The sequence below is a fragment of the Pavona decussata genome, unplaced genomic scaffold, assembly GCF_977016875.1.
Source record: "Pavona decussata unplaced genomic scaffold, jaPavDecu1.1 SCAFFOLD_2208, whole genome shotgun sequence".
NCBI lineage: Eukaryota > Metazoa > Cnidaria > Anthozoa > Scleractinia > Agariciidae > Pavona > Pavona decussata.
Genome location: NW_028146180.1, coordinates 32501 through 48565, shown reverse-complemented (window position 1 = coordinate 48565; position 16065 = coordinate 32501). Strand labels below are relative to the sequence as shown.

At 37.3% G+C, this 16065-nt stretch overlaps 1 pseudogene across 1 annotated transcript in view; it reads left to right on the top strand.

Annotated features, from left to right (window-relative positions):
• The first annotated feature begins 8323 nt into the window (after positions 1-8323).
• LOC146447464 (uncharacterized) overlaps positions 8324-16065 on the top strand; it is a 13586-nt pseudogene continuing 5844 nt past the window's right edge. Inside the window, exons 1-7 of the transcript XR_014861838.1 lie at positions 8324-8724; positions 10502-10546; positions 10650-10864; positions 11643-11732; positions 12468-12807; positions 14107-14436; positions 15180-15365. The product of XR_014861838.1 is annotated as an uncharacterized LOC146447464 (transcript). The remainder of the gene's footprint in view (positions 8725-10501; positions 10547-10649; positions 10865-11642; positions 11733-12467; positions 12808-14106; positions 14437-15179; positions 15366-16065) is intronic.

Sequence of the window (16065 nt, the reverse complement as noted above, 5' to 3'; positions counted from 1 at the left end):
GAGTATCACCAAACGGCTTCCCTCGAAGCGTTTCTGTCAGCCTCTAATTTTAATGTAATTAAATGTTTTAACAGAAACTAAATGATCTTATGGAACAATGTCATATTTTTTTGAAAACCTTCAGGGTACCTTAGACAAGCAAAGACAGGTTACCATGCTAAACAAATTAAGGTGGTTTATTCTTAGGTACAACTAGAGAGCCATTATACAATTCAGCAACATGCACTCAATTATTGTTTACAGTAGGTCCGAGCACGTTTGTTAAACAGAAACGAAATATACCTTAGATCCATAAAAGCCGCCGAAAACTCCACATTGCTTAGAATTATGACATGCGAAAAGTTTCTAATCAGGTTTATAAATTGACGTCGTGTCAAAAACTCGCATCGACACCCCAAGAGAAAACAAGATAAGAAAGCAAATCCACCCTATACACGCCCCTGCCGATAAGTCGCAATGTTCACTTCCTGGTAGTTATGGAAAATAATGCTACATTTATTTTAAAGACACAGCGCTATCCTTGCAGCAAGAACAATGATATAGTCTTCCGGACAAATCGCGTATGTCGGATTAGTATCTGCCTAACTGAAACTGATAGTCTAATTTGCCATTGAAACCGACACATTACTTTCAATTCTTTTAATATTTGATGACTATCAAACACGAGGTAGCGTTTTCATCCCAAACACTGAGAAGCGGTTTGAAAAAACAAGGCGGAGTCGAGGATTTTTTAAAACCTGGTGCGAGGCGTTCTTTCGAGTATGTTTTGGAGACATTCAAAACAAAACTTCACTTAAAATTTCATGATATAATTGAGATCACATTTTCAAACTTCCTCCTTCATGATAGTGATTTCCTTTGCTTATCTTCAAGAATTCTTAATAACTTTCAGAAATATATTTTGACACGCTGCTGCTTCTTTGGGGAGCGCATAGGCCTCATCACGGTTTTCGACGCCATTCTGACGAGTAGGCAAACAGTGTTTGTATGGAAATCCGATGTCAAATAATTTTCATAAAACATCGCTTCTGAAAAATTCATGATTCGGAAACTTTTGGCACCAGGAAAAGGATTTTAAGAAAAATTTGGAGGGCAGGGATGTAGCTGTGCCAGAAAGCGTCCAGTAAGAAATTTTTTCCAAAAAGGTCATATAGCTGTAGTTTTTATCTAAATCTCTGAGTGGTATGATTTAACAAGCGATCTTTTATAGAATATCGAGTAAATGTAGACTATCAGTAATACTTTACGCCTCACTGAAATGGCGATTAGAGTAATCTGAACGCAAAACGAACAGCCATTGACTTCATGTATGCTAACACACACAACTCCTTTAATTTCGAATTCTTCCAGCCGAACAGCCGAAATATATCTGAGAGTTGGCATAATTTCAAAATATATTGTCTACAAGCCTACAGTACTGACTAATCTTTATACAGTTTCAAAGAGAAAATGAGGCTAAGATGCTGAAAGGTCGTTCGAGGAAGAAGACAGTTGAATCAAAAGGAGAATATACTTGAGGGAACAATTTAAAAGATAATTGTTCCTACAACAGAGGGAAAAATAATGCTACAATAATTTTTTTACCTTTACGGCCTGGCAGTTAATTTTTACGGTAGATCTCAGTTGTGATTCTCATCTGATATTAACTTTTAGAGTTTATGATTCACGCATGCGTGCATTTAAAAGCTGTGACCTGTGGTTTAAAAGCCTTAAACAAATTTGCTAGTTGTTACAGGTGACACAATTCAAGCAAAGCATGAAAGTATAAATAACGCCACAAGCGGCAAAAAAATAAAATGATAATAATAATAATAATAATAATAATAATAATAATAATAACAATAATAATAATAATAATAATAATAACATGGAAACTCAAGAGGATATAGAAGTACAAACAAGGGTGGTACCAGTTGTGATACCACGAGAACTTCTTAGCAGACTTGACGATTCATATATCATTTGAAACAATCCAGAACACCAGTTTGCTTGGAACAACGCACATTCTCAGGAAGGTTCTGTCATACTAGGCAAAGGAAAGAAAGAAAGACTGAATGGACTTGTCGTGCCAGTCCTGTGACAGCTGGTGACACCAGACCCCTTGGTGGGGTCTGGTCCCAGTCAAGTACCCCAACTTGCAATAGAGTTGTGGTGTGCAATGCAATAATAATAATAATAATAATAATAATAGTAAGCTTGTGGTATTCTTGAACGGTGCCACCACTGTCCAAATCATATTCAACGGACCACAACATTGAAACGATTGAATCATTGCAGAGTCATCTCTTTAATCTTAGCTATAGGAAGTAAGTATTTGCCGAGACCTGAGAACTACGACGACCTACCCTACATACCTACTACCAGGACGAGAGGGTGAGAATAGCTTTTCTTTTCACTTCAGAATTGTTCCCTCTATTATCCTTCTTTTCGTTTAATTTTTATCCTTGAACGACCTCTCTCTTTCCTCGTTATTTTAATGTCATTTTTTCCTGAGAAACTTTCTTAAAAGTTAACATCCTTTAAGACCGTACACTGAGAAGATTGAGTTCAGAGCATCAACAGCCATAGAGAATGCAAAGGTGAAAATACCTTGTCCTTTCTCTTTAAAATTTTCCACCAATTGTTTCTCTTTTTTTTCTTTGAACAATTGTTCCCTTAAAAGTCCTTTTCCTCTTTTCACATTTTCGGTGTCCTAACCTCGTTTTTTCTCCCTTGATATTACATTAAGACTTAAATTTTAATTGCACCCACGATCTCCGATGCTTCTATTAAATAAACCAACAGCAAACGACATCGTTTTCTTTCTAGGCCGTAATTTTCTCATTGTTTTTATATTTTTATGTTGTAGTCTTGCTACAGACTTCGCCCAATTATAGGCGGTAATCTTAAAATCAAAGATCTACACCAAAACTTGTGATTTTTAAGGTTAACTAAGTTAGCTAGTGGATGTTGTTGTAAGAGTGATGACCTGTTTAACACCTGCACGGATAAGATATCTACAGAAAGTGACAATTAACTTGTTTATATGATAAGGTAATTTATACTAGCGTATCCGTATAAAGATAAGAATAAAGTGCTAAGGACAGGATATGGGCTCAAATATATGATATTGTAAACGAACAAGTTGGCTTACCCGAATATAAAAGAAATTTTCTTCAGCAGAGTGCCCATGAAGATAGTTATATAGTTTTCTCTTAGACAACAGCAGTTTGTGGGAGGACAAAAACAATTTAGAAAATAACTTTTATAAAAAGAAACAAAACAAAACAAAAAAAAGACCGTGGGGAGTCTTCATGTTAAATGAAACGTACCTAATTTTGTTGGTTTTTCATTAGCTCGTAGTAAATTTGGTTTCTTTTCATTGTGACTAAAGAGCTTAGACAGAATTGCATGTGACTGGGTTGTGGAAATGAATGAATGCCTTTATTTATACACGTTGTTGTTAAGCTATAAGCTTGCGAGATCAAAAAGCGATATGTGTTTTTCACGTGTGACAACAGCTTTTGGGTTTGAAGATTACGGATAAGAAATCTGTCACGCACGTACCATTTACCAAATTTATTCGCCTCCATTAATAAGATGATTCTTGCGAATTTTCAGTGGTCAAAGGATTTAAAAACAAATAAATAACAACAATGAATAACCAGCTGAAAATTTACAATACAGAATCAAAGGCAGCAAAAGCTACATGGATGGAGCTTTAACTACATCAGTTCTCTGAAAGAATGTAGTTTCTGTTGTGTCTCCTCGAAGACTGAATAAAAGGTGTCAGGAGAAACAATAAAAAAAAGTTTCGTTTGTGAAAAATGGGGAGATTTCATGTTAAAGGAAACGACAAGCATTTTTTGTTGGTTTTAAACGGCTGGTAGTATATTTGGTTTCTTTTATTTGAACAAGAGAGCTGCATACATGTGACTGGATTGTGGAGACGACGCTTTCAGTCGTGAAAGAATGAAGAATTGGGAGTGTTCATGTTACAGGAAACGATACGCATTTATCGTCCATTTTTTTTAATGATTCTTAGTATACTTGGTTTCGTTTTAGTAATAAAAGAGAATCGACGGAAATACATGTGGCTGGATCAATGTGGAGATAACGCTCTCAGCTGTGAAAGAATCTTCGCGTTAAAGGAAACGATACGTCGTCTAGGTAGTTTTTTCAGGGGTTACGGTATGTTTGGTTTCTTCTTATTTTAACAAAATAACATTGACAGAGATACATGTACGTGGCAAGATGTTAAAGGAAAAGATACGTATTTTTCGGTGGCTTTTATGAGATTATAGTATGATTGCTTTCTTTTTATTTTAACAAAAGAGCTTCGCAGAGATGCATGTGGCTGGATTATGGAGATGACGCTCTCAGTTGTGAAAGAATGGGGATTCTTCATATTAAAGTAAACGAGAAGCATTTGTCGGTGGTTTAACTTTAAGTTGTTATCAGTAGTATATTTGGTTTCTTTAATTTTTAACCCCGGCAAAAAAGTTTTGGCAGAGATGCAAATGGCTTCGTTAAGTTGTTGAGATTATGGTCTTAGTTCACAGCTAATTAAGAATATAAAACTTCCTTTTGTTCAGTAAACTGAAGAAAGCTGAACTAGTTTCGCGGTGCTATCACTGGGTCTTCCCGCGAAAGCCACGCCTGAGTAATCACTACAAAAATTCCCTACTGATGATGTAATATCTACGGTTGAAACAAACATGCATGTACAGGGACCGTTTTTGTTTTTCAAGATCGGCCAAGTATTTCGGTAAGTTGTGTTTCGCCGAATAGACCTTTATCACTCGGCGGCCACGTTGAGTCTCGAGGGAATAAAAGGCTTTGTTTTCACACGGCAAGCCCAGGCCAGACGCGAATTCAGTGCGAGGCTTGTCCGGTGAGGGTAAAAGACGGAAAGAGTTTGCGGAATGGTATGTGGCGTGGCGTGCGGAATGGCATAATTATGCGAAATACGATTTACGCAGGGAATAAATTAACTGAAGAGCGCATCCTGTTTTCGCGCCAATTTTATAAGAGCAGCAGCTTTTTCGATGTTGCAGACTATTAAACAACCAAACAACAGATCGAGGATTAGAAAATATACGCCTGGGATAGAACATGTCTGATCGCTGTTTAGGAAGTGAGAGTGAAGAATTCGATGAAGTTTCGCATTCAAGGAACTAAGAATAAATTAAATTTCTAGTTGACAAAAAGAAGGTGGCAGCGAGTAGCCTAGACAAGAAGCAAAACCAGACTGGAGAAATAATAACATCAGTCCAAGGCCAAAACTATTATCTTGTGAGAAATTTTAAATTTAAACTCGGTCATTTTATCAGACTCTTTGACGGTTACAATTTGTACAACTCATGGGAAAATATGTTCTACTTTTTCTCACCTAACATTTTCGTCGAGCGACGAGTACGCAAGTCACTGTTGAGCTGCTGAGCTAGCTACCTAGCCATTTAATACGGCGATTCAGGTAGCTATAGTTCAGTTACGCGTTATCGAACTAAACATATCCGTCTTTAAATAAGGTCTTTCAGTGCCAGACGTCCCAACCTAAACTGAGATTTAAAAGCGAAAAAGCCCTAGGGCAAAAAAGCAGATGACAAGTATGGTGTCTAATTATCGACACTGGTTGTGTGAAAGGTTGTGAAACTATTCTTATCACAAATGCATTTTGGTCAAATTGTTGTTCATTTTCCCGCTATGATAAATGAATCATCGAGCATACAGGGTATGAGAATTGATCTTTTACCGAGGGTTAAAAAAAAGAAAAAAATGTTTATTATTCGCCCTCGGTAAAGGATCAATCTTTGTCCTGAGAAGACTTCACGCTGCCACGTTATTTTTGTCAACCGAAGTCGCATGGAGTAAAGTGAACATGAAATTTAATTTACTTATTCACTCATAGTTCCTTGAATGCAAAAACTATAAACAGTTTTCATCGCTTTCTTTACCCTCACTTCTTCCAAATCAACAATCAGACGATCAAATCCTCGAATTGTTGTTAATATCTAGCAAGAGTCCGCAGCATCAAAAAAGCTGCTGCTCTTATAAAATTGGCGCGAAAACATGACGCGCTCTTCAGTTAATTTATTTCCCACGTAAATCGTATTTCGCATAATTATGCCATTCCGCACGCCATGCCACATGCCATTCCGCAAACTCATTCCACCTTTTACCCTCACCGAGGCTTGTCGTGCATAAACAAAGCTTTTTAATCTCCTGAGACTTAACCGGGCCGCCGTGTGATAAAGGTTTATTTTCTTCGAATCAAACGAACAATAGAAGAATATAGCACAAACACTGGAATAAATGAAGTAATCTCCAGTTTACTGAATTTAAAGGTGGAATCGCTTGGCGGTGTGAAAAAAAAGGCCGAAAATGACTTACATACATACATACATATACTTTATTTATCCGCGAATTTACAGAGTAGCTTTGAATAGCTAATATCTTCGAGAAAATAAATACTAGAAAGAAAGAGTAAATAGACAAAATAAAATAAAATGAAATACAATTACAATTACAATTCTATCATTATATATACACTATATACATACAACATTATATACACTGTGGAAAGGCCTCATAATTAAGGATCTTTTACTTGAATTGAAGAAAATCAGATGTCCTGTAAGTGTCCGGGAGAGAGTTCCATATTTTACTAGCTAAGTATGAAAAGGAGTGTAGGCCATAAGTAGTCGTTTTTGCTTTGGGAGGGTCCAGAATATAATTATCACGTAGATTATAGGATGAGGTACGCATAGTTAACATATTCCTTAAATAACTTGGATAGTCAGTAAAAAGCAGACTCTTGCATGTATAACTTGTCAACAATAATGTTGAAATTCGACTAAAAAACTATTTTTGCAAAGAGACTGTCAGATAAATCTTGTTTGAAGGGTCATAGAGCCGATATTTTCGTTGGTATTTTGTCTTTTGGCTTTATTTGAAAAAAAAAAAACAAAAGCGCGCGTTGAAGGCAAATTGTAAACAATTGGGAATGCACTAATGATTCTTTTTTTCAGAAAAACGCTAAGATCCTAGCCTATTTTGTTTTGCTGAAGAGATAGTGCCAATCGTTTAGTCGTAGTTTGATTTACCAAAAAAAATATTCAGCGTCAAAACGTGTCGAAGCTTCTTGGAAACCAACGTCTTGCAAATTCACTTATTTCTAAAATATTGTTAGGTGAACCACATGTTTTCATACCGTCAACTAATCGACACCTCTTATTCAGTAAACTGGGGTGTTTTTCATTTATTCCAACCCTTGAACACCACTAACGACGTCGTCATACACGAACTACAAACACCGACGCTCTGCCTTTGTTGTAGCGAATATATCTTACATCAAAGGCACTTCTGAAACTATCGCAAGGATTCTCTACTGATCCTCTCAACGTGACTGTGTTATTTACAAATCTATCTCTACTTTGCGACAACGAACGTTAAGGACAGAGACGAACCGACTGAGCGACAGACATGGAGCAGCTTACAAGATCAAATGCTTCGACTGCCAGTTAAGGAGGCTTGAAAGGGTATTTCGTTGTTGAGGTGTTTGTGAAATGATGAAAGATTACAAAAAATTGTATCGGATCATGCCGACCAACTATAAATATCTTTGTAACTCATTTGTTGGGCAATACTTTAAGACTAGTTTGACGTCATAGAGGTTACCATGGCAACATGTTAGCCCTACAAAGAGGACCTTTAAATTTCATTATCTCAAAATCTAAGTCGATGATACACCGTTTTTATTGCATTGTTGTAAAGCACCCTAAATTATTTAACTGCTCTGGGCCGGAATATGAAAAAACGTTATCCGGTAGATCTTCTGTTTCACCTATTAATTTATAGTGCGACCGCTTACCACTCCATTGCCGGTTTAGCTCTTTGCTAATGGCAATCACGAAAAATTAACAAACCCAATAGAATTTGGTTAGAATTACCAGTTCTTCAATTCAGGGGGGGGGGGGGGGGGAGATATTCTAGCCTTCTTCACAACCTGACGTAAGCATTTTTTCTTTTTTTTTTTGGTAAATTATAAAACCTCTACTGTATGAAGATTTGTTCACTTAGCCTTTTTTTATTATTTTGTGTCCTGTAGCTCTACTTCAGAATTAATATTAAATATATATATTTTTTTACAAATTTCAGGTGTTTGCGGGATGTTAATTTTGATGCCACTGGCGTCAATGAATTAAAATTTGCACCAAGGTTATGATTTACCACTAGGCAATAAAAATTTTTCTGTACCAGTAAATTTTCTTACTTAAAATGTCCCTAAACTTGAAATCAGCCAAGAAATTCACATAATGTTCATATTTCAGGTGAGGCCGTAATGTCTCCAGTATTGTTGGCAAGACTTTTGTTTGTTCTGGTGATATGTCCTTGGTATTCGTTTGGCCTACAAGGCCTGCAAGCTGCAGGCCAAGAGAAACAGTTTGATTCATATCCAGACCCTAAGGGTGGATTTTGTCAAAGAAACCAAAACCCGGCAGGTCTTGGATTCATTGGTGTGAAGTACGACTTACTGAGGGGAAACCCCGAGGGTAAGACATCCCTGGGGGGTGTTGATCCGGGTTTTGATGTCACCAGAAAAATTTTTAAGTTGACGACAGAAAGTCCCGGACCAGATTTGTTATGAACCGCGGAAAAGTTGTTCAAAGTCTAAATCATCCAAGGTCTTTTGTGGAACCAAAAGTTATCAAGACAAACTCAATGTTGATGTCAGTGCTTCAGGTAAATTACTGAAAATTTTATGTCCTAGTCGATGTTAAATAATGATTTATAGTTTAAAGTCCACCTTCGTCAACGGGACTTGTTATTCCAATCCAATTTGGAAAATCGCAAATTAATTTGAAGTGCCTTTGAAGTAAAGAAACAAGTTAAGCTTATTTAAAAGGTCCTATAAATTGGGAAAGGATGGTGTTCTTAGTTTTGCGACATTTTCTCTCGGTTCAAGTTTTTGTACAGTATGCAAATTAGAAAATGAGGACAAGTGGTTATATTAAAGCGTGGAGACAAATCACAAAATCATGAATATCTTTGGAAAGAATGCGCTTAGGTAATTGAAAGTTGGAAACAGTATTGTACCTTTAGAGAGACATGGGGTGGTCTACATTGTAATGTTGCTATTTATTTTGAAAGGTCTTTGAAATAAGTTGGACTTGTTTTTAGCTTGTCGAGGAGGCAACAGTCAATTATTCCAATTGACGTGCTTGTAGAAAAATAACATTGATTTTTATTACAGGAATATCAAGAGCGGCTGTTTTTCCAAAAACAAAAAAGTTTCTTGTTAAGTAAAAAAGCGTGAAATGAGAATTCTTGAAAAATGATTCAATGGCCATTAGTTTCCTGGTAAACCTGAAATAAAAACAGTCTCCAAATAGCACCAAGCGTCTCTGAGAATGTTTGAGTGGGTATTTGCCTCACTGTACTATACTATAATTGCGTTCGACGTAGAAAGAACGTACTCCTAACACAAATTGGAGTCGAGATAGTATGGGACAAATTAATGAATGGATCTTGGGACGCGTATCTGGCATTCCCCGCAGATTTTACAGGGGCGAATGACATCATCACCAAACTTGGCAAAGGAGAGATAGCCTGGGATCGAACGAACGCACACCCTCATCTTTGATTGTTACTTGTTTTAGTCATATATAGTATAGAAAATAACGTGGTTTATAATATAACAATAGAGTTGATGTTCGCGGGCGTAAATATGTTTTTGGCCCGACTCAGGCTCATTTTAGCCCGAGCCGCAGGCGAGGGCTAAAATGAGTTCTGAGAAGGGCCAAAAACACATTTACGCCCAAGAACGTCAACTCTATTACTATTATAATAATTTCAGAGGGCATTCAGAAAAGAAATCAAAGACAGGCGTTTATTTTACAGTTGTTTCATTGTTCAAAACTATTCATTGTCGCATAAGCTTTAAACTTCAACAGAACACCGCAAAATTTGTCGAGAGAATATTGCTTCTAAGTTTTCAAAGGGAAAATAACAGAATTTTGTGAGCAGCGAAGACATGGTCACTTGCAAGTGTTAAAATTAATTGTGCAAGTGCTAAACTGAGCAGGTTTCGCTCGACGAAGACAAACTGTTTACCTTCACCTCGCCGCCGGCCATGGAGCTACTACAGGCATTATTTCCACCATCATACACCAGTTTCTGTAAGTCCTTTTCTCTAGCTAGCTGAAACTACTGGGAATTTGCTTCTTCGTTAGGTTTTTCAGCCATTTTGTGCTCAAAACAATTTTTTTGCAGATGGCAGCGCTTCCACTCAAACAAGCAAGAAAACGGCGCGAACAGTTGAATGGTTTGGCTGGCTACGTTATGTTCTTGAAATTATTATAATGGTTATTTTAAGTGTAGCTATAAGTTATTTGAAACTGAAGAGTCCTATTAGACATCTCCTCCTGGTACTTACCAAATAATAACTAAAAGACCTGCATAATTTGATGACAAAGAAATGGATTGAGTTGAGATCGTATCTTTTGTCTTTTTTAAACAGCTGGCTACTCGGGAATATTCGACTTTTCCTTCAGCATGAGTGCAAGTAAGTTAAATACTGTTTCCAGTTTAGACGCGAATTTGGACTCTGATTATGTCGCAAACATTTCTCATGATTCTGATTACATTTTGATTGATCTTGCGCATAGAGTAAGAAAAAGTGAGAAAAACTACACTGAAAAGAGACACCGTATTCCGTGACAGCACTGAAGTCTGCAACAAAGGAGAGGCAAGATACAGAGTGGGAGCAGCACAGAGCAATCAATGGACTCTGACAGATGAGTTCACATCCGATGTTTGTCGTTTGCCTGACAAATACGGCAGAGGAGATGAATACTTTCAATTTCTGAACTCTTGGGGAACGGTAAGAAGCAGAAGGGCATTGCAAGAGTTTCTGTTTGATTATAGGGAATCAGTGGAAACTGCTTGTGTCCAAACAGAGAAGCAGTGCGTCAGTCTTGCAATTCTACTTAGATACAAAAGCTATAGAGCGCGATGTAGACAAATAAATATCTATATATATGGAGAATTTTAGAATAAGAATGTGATAGCGAAACTTTTCACTAGCTATGACTGATCAGCGCCGCTTGTTAGAATGACGAATAACGAAAGATCAGTGAGGAGTTTTCATTCATAACACGTTTCATCCGCAGTTCACATCTTTGATCTTTTCATATGTACATGTCTTATTTCTACTGCTGTTAGAAAGAACAAGGCACCTTCGGGTATAACAAAGACTTACAAAATGAGCAGATCCTCAGTTGGTGTCATAGCTTAGTTGGTGCAACACCGCACCGGTATTGCATAAGTCATGAGTTCGAATCCCGATAAGAGCTGCAATGTTTTATGACTCTTCTTTGAAGCTGCTTTTCTGTCGCCGACCTCCCTCGAGAGGTTGTGAGTGTGCAATGACAATAAACAAATGTTACTCTTTAAGAATAGAGAAGGTTTGATTAATAAGTTAACAGGAGACTGACTTGAAAGTAAGGCATTTGTTTTTTTAAGGATTCTTCGATAACTTTTTTTTATTCCTCGATAAAATTTGGTTCCAGACAAAGTTGGAGAAGGTTTGTTATCAAAACGTTCACGACTTGATATTGGTTCAGTATTTAACGACTGCTAATCATATGTTTTCCTTTCAGCACGTTGTTATGAAAGTTGTATTGGGTACAAAGACTATTACAAGATTCAGAAGTTCACTCAAAGAGTTCATGAGTTATGCTTCGGAGCATGTGAGTTTAAATATCACTTTATGCCTTAGTTTATATAAAAAAGGAAAAAATTTTAGCTAGGGAGCAACTGACTGGACGTAAGCTTAAAACACAATTGTTTTGAGAATTGTGTTATTGTTCAGTGAATGACACAGGCGTACTCGGAAACAAAGAAATCTGAGTGCTCCAATCAGGAGTCGAACCTAAGACCTTCCGATTACTAGCTCGAATGCTCTACCTCTGAGCTACAGGAGATTCGTGGGAGCTAAGGCCATTAAACGAGGCATTAACAAAATAGTTTTTTTTTCCAAATTTAACAGTGGAATCTCTTTGCAAGTCAATATTGTTTACTCTATTTGTTCAGTCCATAGTTAAAGTACCGGAGAGGGGGAGTACTCAAGAACGTTTTATACAGGGAAGCTCCGCTCAGAGGTCCTTACACTTTCATATACCTCCCATAGATATACCCCGTACCCCTTTCACATAGACAGTAGAAAAACAGTCACATATTACGTCTCTTTTCGGTTGGTGTGTTCGAGACATTTTAAAGGCCTTGTTAAATATCTAAACGACAGTTTTTCTGTACACTTTTCTATACTCCAGATCGCAAAATCCCTACCTTTTTATATACCTCCTGCCTGGTACTCTAGACTTTTTGGTCGAAGCCTCCCTGTATAGTCCATTATAGGAGCTGTGCCCACGGTGGCTAAACGGTTTTGTTTCTTCATCATTTTCTGTATGTTGTTTGTTTCTCAGGTGGGCGGCAGTGTTTCCGCATCTGGTGGTTATGGAGGATTCACTGGGTCATTTAAAGTTGACATAAGTAAATTCAATGAAGCAGAGGAGACTAAGAAAGAAACTGGAGAGAAAGAACTCACTTACACGATTGGTGGAGACGATCTTCCCGAGCCCATACAGATAGAGCTTATGGGCATCGAAGAGACGTTGCAAGAGAGGTTTTGGAGCAATTTAAAGCATCTTCAAACCAGGCCACCATGCAAACAAATGAGCCTAACAAAATTGAAAACATTAAGAAGTAACATGGGGAAGGCAATAGGAGAATATCCCCACAGGAATGGAGTACATCGACCTACAGGTGTGTTGACTTAATACAACAGACATTTATTAAGTCAATGAAGTTATGCCAAAAGCCATATTTGCCAGAATGGTGAGATCTGTAAATGGAACCTCGACCGCAACAACGAATTGCAGTTAGCTTTAATTTTTGGAAATAATGTTTTTATTCTAAAAAACATTTTAAACCAAAAAGTGGAAAGAACATCTGAGGGTACAAACAATTGGATACGATTGTCTCTCAAATTTCTCGTGAGCTTCCTTTGAAGTATTTACGACATAATGCGATTGCTGATATTATCCGCAAGAAGTAAAAGGTCTTGTGTGTGTTACACGTGTGAAATCGCAACACGTCATGAAACTCCCAAATGCTAACACACGGAGACTCGACAAGCGAAAATAGCTGATGATCAAAAGCCTGTTTTTACTGATCATATTTCAACATCTTCTACCAAAATTTGAAACTAATTGATATATATCTTTTAAGCATTTTAATGTCAAGAAAAGAAGTTTCCTTCAAGATTTTAACATATAAATTATTCGAAATATGGATTTCCCCCTTTTTTACGACTATTTTAAGCGTATTGTCGTTATTTATACATTTTTACAACAATTTAGGATTTCTTTATTAATTTTGATTAGTATATACCACAGAAGTGAATAGTGCTTTTCGCGCGCGCTGATTGGCTAGCTCGGAGGTGATTAGCCAAGTACTATTCACCTCCGAGCAGCCGAAGAGAAACAAGATGGCTTCCCGAGCGAAAAATGAAAATACAATACAGTTTACGAAAGCTGCCAACTACAATGAAAACAATGAAACATCTAATATTTTTCATCATGGTTTCAATAACAAGACAAATTTCACAGAAAAATTGAAGAAATGACACTGCAGGAACTAAACAAGTGTCTCCAAAAGTTTTATTTGTCTGCAAGAAAGCGAGACGGAACTTTCTACAATAAGAAATCGCTTACCACGTGGCACGCAAGATTTTAAAATTTCATACCATTTGTCGGTATATTGTCAGAAATAAAATACGTTTTTGGTCCGCTAGTTATTCAGCTTGTGTGGTATATACGAAAACAATTATTCATCTCAGTGTCGGTGAAAGTGATGGATATTTACCTCGCCCACTTCGGTGAATAATTGTTAGTTATTTTGGGGTCAATACGATTTCTTTAAAATGTCAACGAGAAATCCAACATGGTGGTTGTGAAGAACCAATGACGTAATGCGCACGTCAGTGTTTCACGTACTATTTACTTTTCCCGTTTCATTTTTGTAGCTACCTTGATATACGTGCATAATTTGCTATCATTGTAGATAACTCCATGGAACTTAAACTATCCTGGCCATCAGGATATTACACGCTTTATATGGCAGTGAACGATGGCACTAATCAATGCCCACAGGAGACTGGCTTCAAGTGGCAAACAGGCAGTTTGACAGACAATTGGCGAAAATTCCTCGATTATAGCTATCCAAAACTGATTGCAACCAAGCCATCCAACCCAGGGGAAGAGGGAGTTAATTTTAGATTCTGCTCTAAGATAGAAGAAACTGGTAGCGAATACTTCAGTTCGAAATGGCCAGCAGGCAGATATTGCATCTTAAGGAAGAGTGCTAGCCCTGCTAAAGGAAAATGTCCCGAAAGTAAGTTCTTAAAATTTGTTGCCATTAATAAGCGCATATAAATACTAACCCTAGTAAAATATATATTGGTTTCTCCCTGCATTCTAGCCTAATGAGGTATTCACACCTCATCCAAGCTTCTGAGGAAAACAAGCGCGATCCCTTTTTTCGCCTAGGAAATTATCAGTTTTCAATATGTCACAATCAAAGAAATGATAACATTCCACTGCCCACATTAAGTGTTGCATGACTGCTAAATAGGCTGTCAAAGGTTTTCAAGACTAACACCGTCCATTGGGAAGCTGAGATCCTGGCCCCAGTTGTTCGAAGCCCGATTAAGCTAATCCTGGATAAACGTGAACTTTGATTCGAGTTTAATAACTGATCAATAAAGATTCTTCCAAATACGTTTGGCCCTCGGTTTCGACAACGACTTTTCTTTACCTTTAGCTTGAAATTAGGCTTCGAAATCAGTTTTTAAGAGCGAGATGAAAACCTCGATTAACTTTTAATCGTAGATTAGCGTTAATCGGCTTTCGAACAACCCGGCCCTGGCTGGCAAGTGCATTTTATAATATACTGCTAGCTCGCTGCTTAAATTCAAAGTCAAAGTCAAATTACAACCTACGTGGTCTAGGAACGGGCAAAGTGGGCTTGTTAACAATCTTCTACGGGTTTCTTGTTTTAATTTACACGGCAAAGCCAACAATCAATAACGTATCCACTACGCAATGACAGACTCTCGGGATTGTTTCAATTACTAGATTTCGAAGCTGCCGTTGTACAGTGGTTCAACTTTAATCCCGATCCCGAAAGGGGATTTCGACCAGACAGTTTTCCAACAGCACAGGGTACATTCCCGGATGGGAACTATACTCGAAAATTGGTAAATATACAGTATTGCTGTCGAGCAGATGGTTTTATCGCCAGTGGAATCCATTTAGCGATCGGTAAGATTGAGGAAAATTATGTTTTTCTTTCTGTATGTTATTTTCCTTTTTGTTGTTGCATGAGCAGCATTCGTAAATTACGGTCGTTTGCTTTTGTCAAGAAAAGATCGGTATGGCCAATGTTTGATTACCAAAGGACAATGGTGCAAACCCAATTTTCTTTCCTATTGTATATGCCTTTTTTAATTGATTTATTTTAAAGTTTATTGCAATATTGTGAAAATATAATCAGTACGCATGATAACTTAACACTATTAATAACAACAGCCAACAAACGCTTTATGTCTATATGGCTTTCGTTATTAATATGAGGTTGAGAATACAGCAGAGAAACAGCAATTTTTAAAAAAACACACAAAAAGTTGTTGAAAAACTTTTTTTCCTCTTTGGGTTATTGATTAGATTATTTAAAGATATGCTACCAAGAACGTTTTAACTTTCGCTTAGGTGTGAGAAACCTCCTCCACATTTCTTAAAGCTGCCTTACACGTTGGCCGGTTTTCCAGACTTGCACAGATCAAGTTAAGAAAACTGCTCAAACGTTATTGTAACACTGATCTTGACATTAAGTTGTTGTTTTTTTCTGCATTTAATGTCCGTAACATGTTTAGCGTGAAAGATTCCGTTCCACAGAGTCTCCGTTCACAAGTCAGTTATAAATTTACATGTGCTGGCTGTAATGCCTGCTACGTTGGTGAGA